Genomic DNA, 11,801 nt, shown 5'->3' with positions numbered 1-11,801 from the left:
TATTTGTATGTAAAACTTTGATCCCCTATAGTGGCCCCGTCCAATCCCCGGGGCCATGATTTTAATAAACTTGAATCTGCACTATGTCAGGAAGCTTTCATGTAAATTTCAGCTTTTCTGCCCTAGTGGTTCTTGAGAAGATTTTTAAATGAGCCCACCCTATTTTTGCATTTTTTTTATTATCTCCCCTTTGAAAGGGGCATGGCCCTTCATTTGAACAAACTTGAAAGGCCTTCACCCAAAGATGCTTTTGGCCAAGTTCGGTTGAAATTGGTCTGGTGGTTCTGGAGAAGAAGTCTAAACTGTAAACAGCTCAAGTGAGCTAAAAACAAATCAATAAAAAGAAAACATTGTATGTATGTACATGTGATTTCTCGTTGTAATACACATGTTAGACAAGTTACATATGTAAAATGTTGATAATACTTATACTTACTCAAAAGTAAATAAACTGTACCATTGTTCACGAACAACTGACATAGGTGCATGAATTCGGACAGCTCGTAAACTATTCAACTCGAAACCAATACAAAGTCATTCACTGGATTCTCAATAGACAAACACTTGTATTTTGAATCTTCCATAAATATACCAACTCTTGTTACTGTTATTAGTTTGAAAAACCCCAAATGCCAGTAAAATCAATAACAAAATTCAAAATTTAACTATTTACAAGAATATATTAAATTCAAAAAAATATACTAACTTACAAAAATCAAAGTTCATAAAGTCCATCATTTGTTTACCAGCTAGATGAATTCCAAAAAAGGGAATAAGCCTATCAATTAAATCCATTCTCAAGTAATGTAATATCCAATGTAATTATGTGGGGTGTCATTTCTAAATTTACAGTCTATTTATACTATATCAAAATTCCAGCAACTTCTTTTTCAATGATAGAATAATTCTATTGTAATTTGAAGTTTCTCTAAATACGAAATGTCTCCATCTACACTGTCACTAATGTCTTGAAACAAAGCGGTCCCAACTCCTGCATCACTAGCATCAACATTAAGCTTTACACTGCTTAGGAAAATCTGAGCTGAAAAAAATTGGACTACTGATACAGACAGAATGACTCAACCTAGTCTTTTTTTCATTCGACATTAGCTCTATTTTGCAATAGATTGGAAACTGGACCAAATATTGAGGAATATTTAGAAGAAAAATTCTGTAAAAATCAGCAATGCCTAAAGATCTCATTAACTCCTTCTTATTTGTAGAAATCGGGAAATTGCTATAACATCTTCATGACAGGTGTAACATTACCTTGACCTACTTTATGATCAAAATACGGTACAGCTGACTGTCAGCAGCATGACAAAAGTTGATCTTCGCAAGGTTCATCGTTAAGTTGGCATAGTCAGAATGTGGAAGAACTCGCGTATGATTAGGAGATGTTCGTCCCATGTGTCGCTGTAGATGATGACATCATCGATGTAGGCTTCACATCCTTGGAAGTTGTCAAGAAGGGAGTGAATCATCTTCTGGAAGGTAGCTGGGAGAATTTGTATATAGAAAGCCATTATATTATACTAGAACAGTCCCTCAGAAGTCGCAAATCCAGAAAATTTGGTTCTTTCACTTAAAATGGTACTTGCTAGTACCTTCCAATAAGTTGAATTTACCGATTTTCTCCATACAGTTATCGATTCTTGATGTTTTTGTGACAACTTTTCTAAAGTCAGTACACAATCGGCAGGTACCGTTAGGTTCCCGCACGAGAATGCAAGCTGTGACTGACGCCACGGTATTTTTCAACAATACAATTACTATAAAAGTGGTTATTTACGCATGGGGGAAATTTACATTAATCACGTGGTCAGGTAATAAGCGCGTAAAATTTTCCCTACGCGTATATCGATTGATTGTATCTTGTTTAACGTCCCTTTCTTTAACTCATATGGGGACGTCACCAAGACCGATGAAGGGCTTCAAATTTTAGGCCTATGCTCGGCGCTTATGGCCATTGAGCAATGAGAGTTCTTTAGAGTGCCACACCTACTGTGACACGGGATATCCGTTTTAAAGGTCATCTCCGAGGACCCGTGACATTCACACCCGATACCGAGCGTTTGGCGATGGAATTGCCACTACCTGTTTTAACGACTTAGGTCTGTCGCGGCCGGGATTCGACCTTCCGCTTGCGGGGCGAACGTTCTACCTCTAGACCACCGCGGCGGTTTACATGTTGAAGTGTTTGGTATCTGTTGTTATTTGGTGTTTATTGAAACACTTTATTTTTACAATGTAGTTTAGAGACGAAGCTACCTTCACAAATAACTTATGTATGTTTTATGATATGCAATTTTAAAACCTGCAAATGCCCCATCTTCCCAACAGGCGAACTTCATTTGCCATCACAACAGTACATATAGCATAGCATGAATTCACTAAAAGTGTTCGGTTGGTCAGATCTGACAATAACAATATTGCAGGTTCACAAAACCGCGTGAATCTTAAATTAAAACCATCAGTGTGATTAACAAGTATGAATCCGAACAGTCCCTCGCCGCTGGTGATGAGGACATTTTCGAATGTGTAACCTACAAACGGAACACGAGATACACAGGTCTACGTTAGTGGGTATGGTGAATTTTCTCAAAGCGAAAAGGAATTTAAGGTTCTCATTTTGTGTTTTTCAAATCAAAATATCCAGGCTCTCATCGCAATGGTAGTGGAAAGGAAATATAAGTTTGAACCGGTGAATTAAGCTATTGAAGCATTACCCCTCCCCCAATTTAGGATTTTGGGGTTTGGTGGATTGAAGTACGTTTTTTTTTTTTGTTTTTTTTTTTTAGAGAGAGATAGTGTTTGTTTTTGTTTGGTGATTTTATTAGTTTATCTAGATGTCAATATTTAGCTACGGTCAAATTATCATCATCCCTTTTTGAAAAAGGATAAGAATAAAAGCGAGGATTAAGATCTTCACCAGAAAGTGTCCAAAACGCTGGGAGTCTGGAAACTCCAGATTTCTACGCTGTAGACAATACAAAATCATTAACCAAATTGGTCCATAACAACCAACTTAAATGCGCATGTGCAATATTTACGACGAAAATTCACGTGCAGTGGTGAAACGGTCTGTTCAATGACCTTGAGTACCAAGTAAAGGTCGGACTGCAATTATACAATCTAATTAAATTTTAATTAGATTGTGCAATTATATAGCCTCAAATTTTAAGCAAATACTATTGTTTAGTGTAAGATATCCCCCCGAATCATAGTAACCATGAATTTGGTCAAATGACCTTGACGAGTTATTGCATACTATTTGGCAGGAACAACGCCTGCCTCTAGTATGGACTTCCCATAGTCAGATAGGTGACGCTGTTGAACTTTAGATGTGATACGGGGCATATTTGTTTATTTGGAGTTTAACATTGCCTTCTCACTAGAGGATGTTTCACTCATATGAAGACAACACCGATGCCGGTATAAGGCTTCAAATTCAGACCTTTACTCGGCACTCAAGGCCATGGAGCAGCGAGGGTCATTTTTACTAACGTGCCGACTGCAGAATATATGATTAACAAACGGGTCGCTTGAAACTCCTATTTAGAGTATCAAATTATTATCAAACATTATTTCATAATCATCGTAGAACATTAAATTGGGCTGCTTTTCCCTATTCAGTAATTCTGAAATACTTATAAATATGCTACCCCCGGTACTGGAAAAGTAACACAATCTTGTCACTTCATTGTCATTATAAGTAATATTATCATTTGATAAACTCTACTAAAATATAATAAAATATCGATGGAGAGTCCTTAATTCTCTTATGTAAGAGTTTTTATGAAGTTGGCGTGCGAAAATGAGCCAGAAAAAACCCCATAAACAAACCTCATGTAGGGTTTGGACCCCTCCCCAACTGTGATTTTGTCAGATATGGGGTCTGTGGACCGGGAGTCCAAACCCCCCGGCCCCTCCTCTGTATCCGTGCACGAGGTTGCTACGACGTGCCTGGATAATGATTTACAATAAGAATAATTATTAGTATTTGCAGACTATGGAAAAAAAAATGTATAATCACTAAATAGTAATAATTACCCTGTGGTTAATAACATTTTTGTCCTCGGGACTCGTACCCGGACTTTACTTTTTCGTATAATCACTGTTTGAACAGTACTAGTATTCCGCTAATCAATACCATTTAATATATGATTTGTCTAGATTTTCAGATATCATTATTTTTAATAGTTTATCAGAATAAAGCTGCTTAATTAAGGTGAAAATCGGGGTAATAGTAGCTACTATTAGAACCTGGGCGAAGAGTCGGAATGATTGAGGTCTCATACTACCAGGAAATGGAGGAAAATTCGCCTTCAGGGGCCCATGTTTTAATTTCAGATTTTATTACCATGGCAACCAATTTTCAAAAATAATGTATATGGTTCTTGAAAGTACACATGTGAAAGATTTTAAAGGTCCATCATGACATCGGTTGCTAGCCTGGAAATGGGTCCAGATACACTCAGGCACCTGCCATCCTGGAAGTAAAAATTCAACAAAAATGAGGAAAATATACCCATTTTCAACCCCTTCTAATTAAAAAAAAAAAAATCCCCAGTATAATGACAGATATCAACTTTCAGCAAAAATCCTAACCTTTCCAACAAGGCCAATTTTGCAATAGGGTCCTTGATTCCTTTTCGAGATATTTTACATCAAAGATGCAGCATGCTCTTTTCAACTTACTGTTTAAAGTGAAAGTAGAATATCCCGCCTAGTACATCTCAGTCACAGTTTCGAATCTCATAAAAAGGCACTGGATCAATGTAGACTGGTCACTTCCCTATATTAATACAGATATCAATAACAATGAAACTATTTAAATTCTATAAAATACTCTTTTAACATATTTACATTTTACCCTGGTCACTTTAGCTTCGTATTGGCAATTCGCCAGGTATGAGACTTGAGATCATTCGGATTTTGCGCTTACGGAAATACACTCTTATATTATGACGTCATTCATTGTGACATCATAATAACTTTCGTTGCTAGATTATTGTTTTCATATTGTAAACCACACGTGAATGTGTTTGAGATAAATGAAAATGGTAAGTATTCAGACTTGAAGAAGTAAAAATACAGCATATATTGCGGATATTGTAAGCATAATACGTTTATCTTCTCTTTCTCTCTCTCTCTCTTTAGACGACAAAATATAACAAAGTCAAGGAGCAGAGTAATGAAGAGAACTGTGTTATTAGTAGCCAGTCTTCCGATAAACTCAGATGTCCTAAAAGTCAGGTATGTGTATAGTCCACATTTTATTGATAACTGACTGCAAGCAAAGCTGATGATGCCCACTATGATTATTAGAAAATCAGGGGCGGAAGCAACATTTATTTTCCCGTATAAGTTTACCGTTCTTAAGAATGATTCCAAGGAAGGCCACATTTAAAGCCGAAAGTTTACATAGCGGTATATCTATGTAAAGGAAGAATTTTCCCCAAAAATAATTTCAAGAACGAATCGTATACGCTTTGTGAAATTAATAAGCAACATTATATATACAATCCTGGTTAAGTATTCCCCTGACATTGCATTGATTGATTTGTATATTGTTTAAAGTCCCACTCGTGATTTTTTCCACTCATATGGAGACGCAACTAATGTCTTTGAAGGACTGCAAAGTTCTGCCCATGCTCAGCACTTTTAGCCTTTGAGGAGGGAGGGATCTTTATCGTGTTACACCTGCTGCGACACGGAGCCTCGGTCTTTGCTGTCTAATTCGAAAGACCGCCCCATTTAGTCGCCTCTTACGACAAGCAAGGGAAAATGAGGATCAATTCTAACCTCATGGGACTCCTGACATTAGGGAAAAAACATTATCCCATAACCAATCACCTGTCACTCCCACCTACCTCATATCTTAAAACTCCGGGGCTTTAAAATGTGTGAGATATTCTAATATATGCGTTTTATCTTTTAAAAAAAAATTAACCAATAAATTGTTTTATTTGATGTAAAACTGAAAACTTCAATTTTACACACACACACACACACACATACACACGAAACCCCCTAAACACTACAACTCTCAGGAATGTCATTATAAATCAGATTCATATAAAAGTTGCTTTTGTAAAGAGCAGCTCTTCCACTTTTGCTTTGAGACCCAATTCCATTGTACCGGGTACTAGTATATCGCAACCAACGCCATTTTAATATCATTTGTTGATACTATTATTGAATGTTTAGTTACAGTGTTCAGGTAAATTACAAATTCCACGTTATAGATACTGAATTAAACTAATTAATGAACCCAAATATTGACTAGTCCGAATTAAAATTTTAGTTGCTCGGATAAAGAAAACATCATATCATAATTTGGTTCAATATGGATATTTAAACCCAAAACAATCAGGTGAAACTAGACACATAAGATGTCCAGTGCCCAAGGCAGTGCCAACACCTATTGATTAAAATTCGCATAGATGTCTGCTTATGATTCAAATAGTGATTAAATAGGCCTTGTCCGATTAATTAATATCATTTTCTGAATTTGTCAGATATACATATATGTAAGAAAAACAAATTTCCAGTCTGACATTCACGGTGTATACGAAATTGTCTTTTACCAGTGGCCTTGGGATGGTCGAAGCAGCAGCGAATACGTCACAAGTGAGGATGCCGTGTCTTATTGTCACATCTTCAGAGGTTTCCAAGTCAACCTCAAAGAGGCATGTACCAAGTCAATCACAGTCTCTTTTTAGATGTAATTTTAAGACTGTAGGAACGATCCAGTGATTTATAACCTTATCGTCAGTTTTAATGGCCTAAGGTCTGCACAAGAAACTAGACACAGAAACAATTGCTTTCCATTTTCCCAACTAAGACTGTTATATTTGAGAAAGACTGATAATTTGAATGCTAATAACATGAATTTTGATAATTCGTATGATATACTGGTGTATAGATAATCCAAATAGAATTAGATTTATATGAATTTATCTGGTTATTATCGCTCTTTGTATCCGATCAAGCTCATGTGAGCAGCATAAATTTTCAACCTTCTTTGAATTGTCTCTTCATAATAAAAAGGAGAGGGTGTTCTGTTAATTAAATAAATTCATTATACATGTAAAAATCCACATAGATTTGTGTTGAGGGTCGGAATGATGTTTTTTTTTTTCAATATATATTGTTTTAACGGATCTTTACTATTTCTAATACTGTTTTTGCTATACTGTCTGTTAACAGTGGGAGGAGAACATTGATGAGTATGTCAGTACCCACTACAGTGAAGATGTCGATTTCAAAATGGAATACCAAGAGGTATGCCACCGTAATTGGAGATTCAGGGACATGTTGATTTTGGTCTGTCCGTCTGTCTGTCGACAAACATTCTAACTATTGAATAAATGGTGATAGAAGACATTTTTGTACCAAAATGTTTGACATCTTGACCTTGGCCATACGGGGGCATCATTGTTTCAAAAACAAATTTGATAATTGCTGTTACATGTTCGATTTGAGAGTTTTTACCGTTATAGAACGGCAGGTGAACTGCCACAAAATTTTGACATATGTTCATCTATCGTCTTGATGCTTGTAGCAGATATAATTCTTAATCACACAACTGCTTATGATAATCGATTACAACAAAACAAAAATTACTTGCCGGTCAAAATACCAACCAAATCAATTCGATGAACACCATTTTCTAAATTGGTCAAAATTTCTGCAAGAAAAACAAAATACAACCAACTTTGTATGTGACATTCATTGTGTAGGAAATTGTCTTTTACCAGTCGCTGTGGGACTCATTCGACAATGAAGATGGTCAGTGCAGCAGCGACCATGTCACACGTGAAGATGTCATGTCTGATGTCCAGACCGATAGTCACGTCTTTGGTGGTCTCGAATTCAACCTCAAAGAGGCATGTACTCAAACATTCTTTACATACCTTATAGTTGGCCATGGCAATTTTGTTACACTAAACTTCTAATAGGAAGGAAAGCATCAAGAATTTATGCTTCCTTGTAAATAGTGATCTGCCAATTATTCCCAACGGCAAAATTATAAGTTACATGTACCAGATAAGCGTTGTTTATGTGTTGTTGTTTTTTTTGTATATTTCATGTTCGAGTCGTTATGTATGATTTTGAAGGGGAAAAAAGCAAACACGTTGAATGACCTTTTCTAACAGACATTGAATGCTTTATTTCAAATTCTGACGTCATTTTATGAGGAGAAATGTCTTGATAATTGTGGCAAAGTATTCATGTATTTTTTTTTAAAAGAATATCCATTTCTAATCTCAAATATTTTTTTAGAATGTTTATGTTATTCAGGAGTCGTATTAAGGTCAAACCATTCTATAGTCCATTAGAAGACCTTTACTATTTCTAATACTGTTTTTGCTATTGTGTCTGTTAACAGTGGGAGGAGAACATTGACGAGTATGTCAGTACCCACTACAGTGAAGATGTTGTAGACTTGAGATTGGTAGATCAAGAGGTATGTACAGTAAAGACGTGTTATAGCGAACACTCTGATAATGAATTAACCTTAATAACGAAGTTCGATTGATTCCCTGAATATCATGTAAAACTTAATATATACGGTACCAATTTTAATGCACCAGATGAGCATTTCGACAAATATAATGGTGTGAAATCAGACGTGCTTCATCTGCTGCCAGTTGGGCAATTCTCTATCTACAAGTAAAATAAAACTTGCGACTGTTTGAATGGGGGTGGAACTGATGTTCCGTCTACCGTTGATTGAATGCAAGTTTGTTTTATTAAGTCTTCACCTAAAGCTGTTAACGATAGATTACTAAAATTTGCCAACCATCTGTGAATCACTATGCGGCTCTCTCCATTCATTTCAAGCAGAACAGAAATTATCAAAACTTTAAGGCGTCTCATGTTTATGTGTCACGTGATCTATTAACAGTGGGAAAATTCCTTTGATGTACAACAACAAAAGGAACAAGATTTGAATACAAAGGACGTGAACAACAACCTATCCACACCCATTGTTCAGAACGGGAGACAACTCTTGGAAGATCTAGAGAACAGCTCCACCAGGAAAGCAGTGCGTATAATCTTAAATTGCCATGATATCGCTTTGTTATTTGTAAAATGATGAACGTGGTGATTTAAAGAGCTCCTCAAGAGTAACTGAACCAGAAAAGCTTATCTATACGTGACGACTTCCTATATAAGTATAGATCCCAGCAAAAAATAATTGTTTGTGAATGTTTCAATTCAGGAGGGCGTTGGGAATATGTCAGAGGAGAAAAATGATGAGGGTCGAGAAGAAAAAGAAAAGAAATCCAAAAACGCAGGGGTATGTCTGATAAATAGTAATGCGTGCCATATAACTGCATTTGTTTTTTCTTCGCATGAAAAATATTGTATAAATTTGATTTCAACCAAATAAATGACTGGCGTAGTTTGAAATATAATTTCACTCAAAGCTATTTGGATAATCAACCATTCGTTTTCATATTTGTACCGTAGAATCAATAGGCATTCGTACATGACCTACACACAGAGATTAGACATGACCTACATACATACAGAGATTAGACATGCGTATATGACCTACATACATACAGAGATTAGACATGCGTATATGACCTACACACATACAGAGATTAGACATGCGTACATGACTCGCACACATTAGAGATTAGACATGCGTACATGACTCGCACACATACAGAGATTAGACATGCGTACATGACTCGCACACATTAGAGATTAGACATGCGTACATGACCTACACACATACAGAGATTAGACATGCGTACATGACACACACATACAGAGATTAGACATGCGTACATGACTCGCACACATACAGAGATTAGACATGCGTACATGACTCGCACACATTAGAGATTAGACATGCGTACATGACCTACACACATACAGAGATTAGACATGCGTACATGACTCGCACACATTAGAGATTAGACATGCGTACATGACCTACACACATACAGAGATTAGACATGCGTACATGACACACACATACAGAGATTAGACATGCGTACATGACTCGTACACATACAGAGATTAGCCATTCGCTATTACATGGGATATTAACTTTTATTTCAGAGGAAGAAGATAATGCGACGTTTGCGGGATTTGTGTTGTTTTATGAGGTAAGGAGATACTTTACTTTTACGGTATAAGTTATGAGTGTGACTTAATATAACAAGTCTTTACTTACTGTCTTATAGCATAGTAAATTCAAAATAGATTCTAAAAAAAATCGGACATCATTTTGATGCACTAGCATATTTGAAAACTATGTATCCACTTCAAATTCAGATGTAAATGTCTTGTTATGGGGATGTTCGTATTACAAGTATGATAATTGACAAACCTTTCACGAATAACACGATATCGATGAGACAGGAGAATAGGGATCAGTGTTGTAATCAAATAAGCTTAGTGGCGTTCTGTTGATGGAGATTTAGGAGACTACTTAATCCACATTCAGAGATTATTTCTGATATAATGATTTAAACTCCGTGACCACATCTTGAAGTCGTCATGTCATACTAAAAAGCGCGGGTAATTTGTTTTGCCGCTCAGCTGTACGAGTCCACTTCGTTTTCTTTTAGACTTAATCGACATTTTCATTTCAGACGCAAGAACTAGGGGTAAAAAAGCATGGTTTGTCAGGAATGGAAGGACACATTTAATACCTTTACTACTAGGGTGCGCTGGATGAACCACGAACTAAAGGCATCGAATCCATTTCCATTGATGTATGTCATTGAAAGAAGCATAAAATCCTGTATAAACGAATTTGAAATTGATAATATCCGTTGGTCAAACTGAAATGATTTTCGAAAAACACTGCTGCTTCCCATTTCATTCCTGGACCACTTGGATACCCCGGCAACTCCATTCTCTACGATATATTCTAAAATCACTCTCAGAAGCGAGCGACCATCACCATATTCTCCATTTCAATCGGAACGCTAAATAATTCTTTTTATTCACTGATACTTGTGGTTGTGATTACCTTTTTAAATATTTATCACCATTGCTTGGCGATATTACAAGTATATATCTTTTATCGCACCATTTTAAAATTTTGTTTTATTATCCAATATTTTTTTTTTATTGTTTGTCTATTTACTTTCAACCTATGTTTGACAATAAATCATAATTCTTATTGGTTTCTAGTTATACTGTATTGATGTTTAACAAAAAATGAAAAAAGTGAAGATACTGATAACGAACAGTAATCAATCTCATAATCCCAGAAAATGACGACCAGGGTATAAACATAAAGAGGTGGGGTCAGATGCCATGTTAACCAATCACACCTTCCTTGAGCCCTATATTTTGATCAAATAAACGGAGTAATCAGTAGTCAAAATCGGTATGTAAAGAACCGCATCACAATTGATATTAAATACGCCAGACAATATTCGGCCTAATGACAGGCTGTATTTGCAAATCAGATCATTATCATGGCCATAAAATTTGCAAGATGCTGACTTCGAAGGGACTGTTGAAACCCCTGTAACATCAAAATATTTGTAAGTAGCTTGCTTTGGTTTGACAGTTGATCATGCGTAAAACATGCTCTCACGTATCGAATCAGTTGAGAGAAAATATCCACTATATGCAGGTGATTGAATATGGGAAGTTGGAGAGGCATCCCGTGGGTCATATAACTCAGTTATTAGTTTGCAGTTAATGTCTATGGTCAATAAAATATCCATATACTGTGGAGTCTTATTTCGAGTTCACTGGGACATACCGAATCTTCCCGTAGAGATTCGGGTTAGAATACTAGTAGGTCTACA

The 11,801-nt window shown here is 36.1% G+C and overlaps 1 long non-coding RNA gene across 1 annotated transcript; it reads left to right on the top strand.

The window, feature by feature from the left end:
- Nucleotides 1-10,044: 10,044 nt before the first annotated feature.
- Nucleotides 10,045-11,161, top strand: LOC125660458 (uncharacterized). The gene is made up of 2 exons (XR_007364364.2): nt 10,045-10,136; nt 10,626-11,161. It is a non-coding gene; the product is annotated as an uncharacterized LOC125660458 (long non-coding RNA).
- Nucleotides 11,162-11,801: the final 640 nt, after the last annotated feature.

Source organism: Ostrea edulis, chromosome 9 (assembly GCF_947568905.1).
Source record: "Ostrea edulis chromosome 9, xbOstEdul1.1, whole genome shotgun sequence".
In the NCBI taxonomy this organism is placed as follows: domain Eukaryota; kingdom Metazoa; phylum Mollusca; class Bivalvia; order Ostreida; family Ostreidae; genus Ostrea; species Ostrea edulis.
This window is presented reverse-complemented; position numbering and strand designations above follow the sequence as displayed.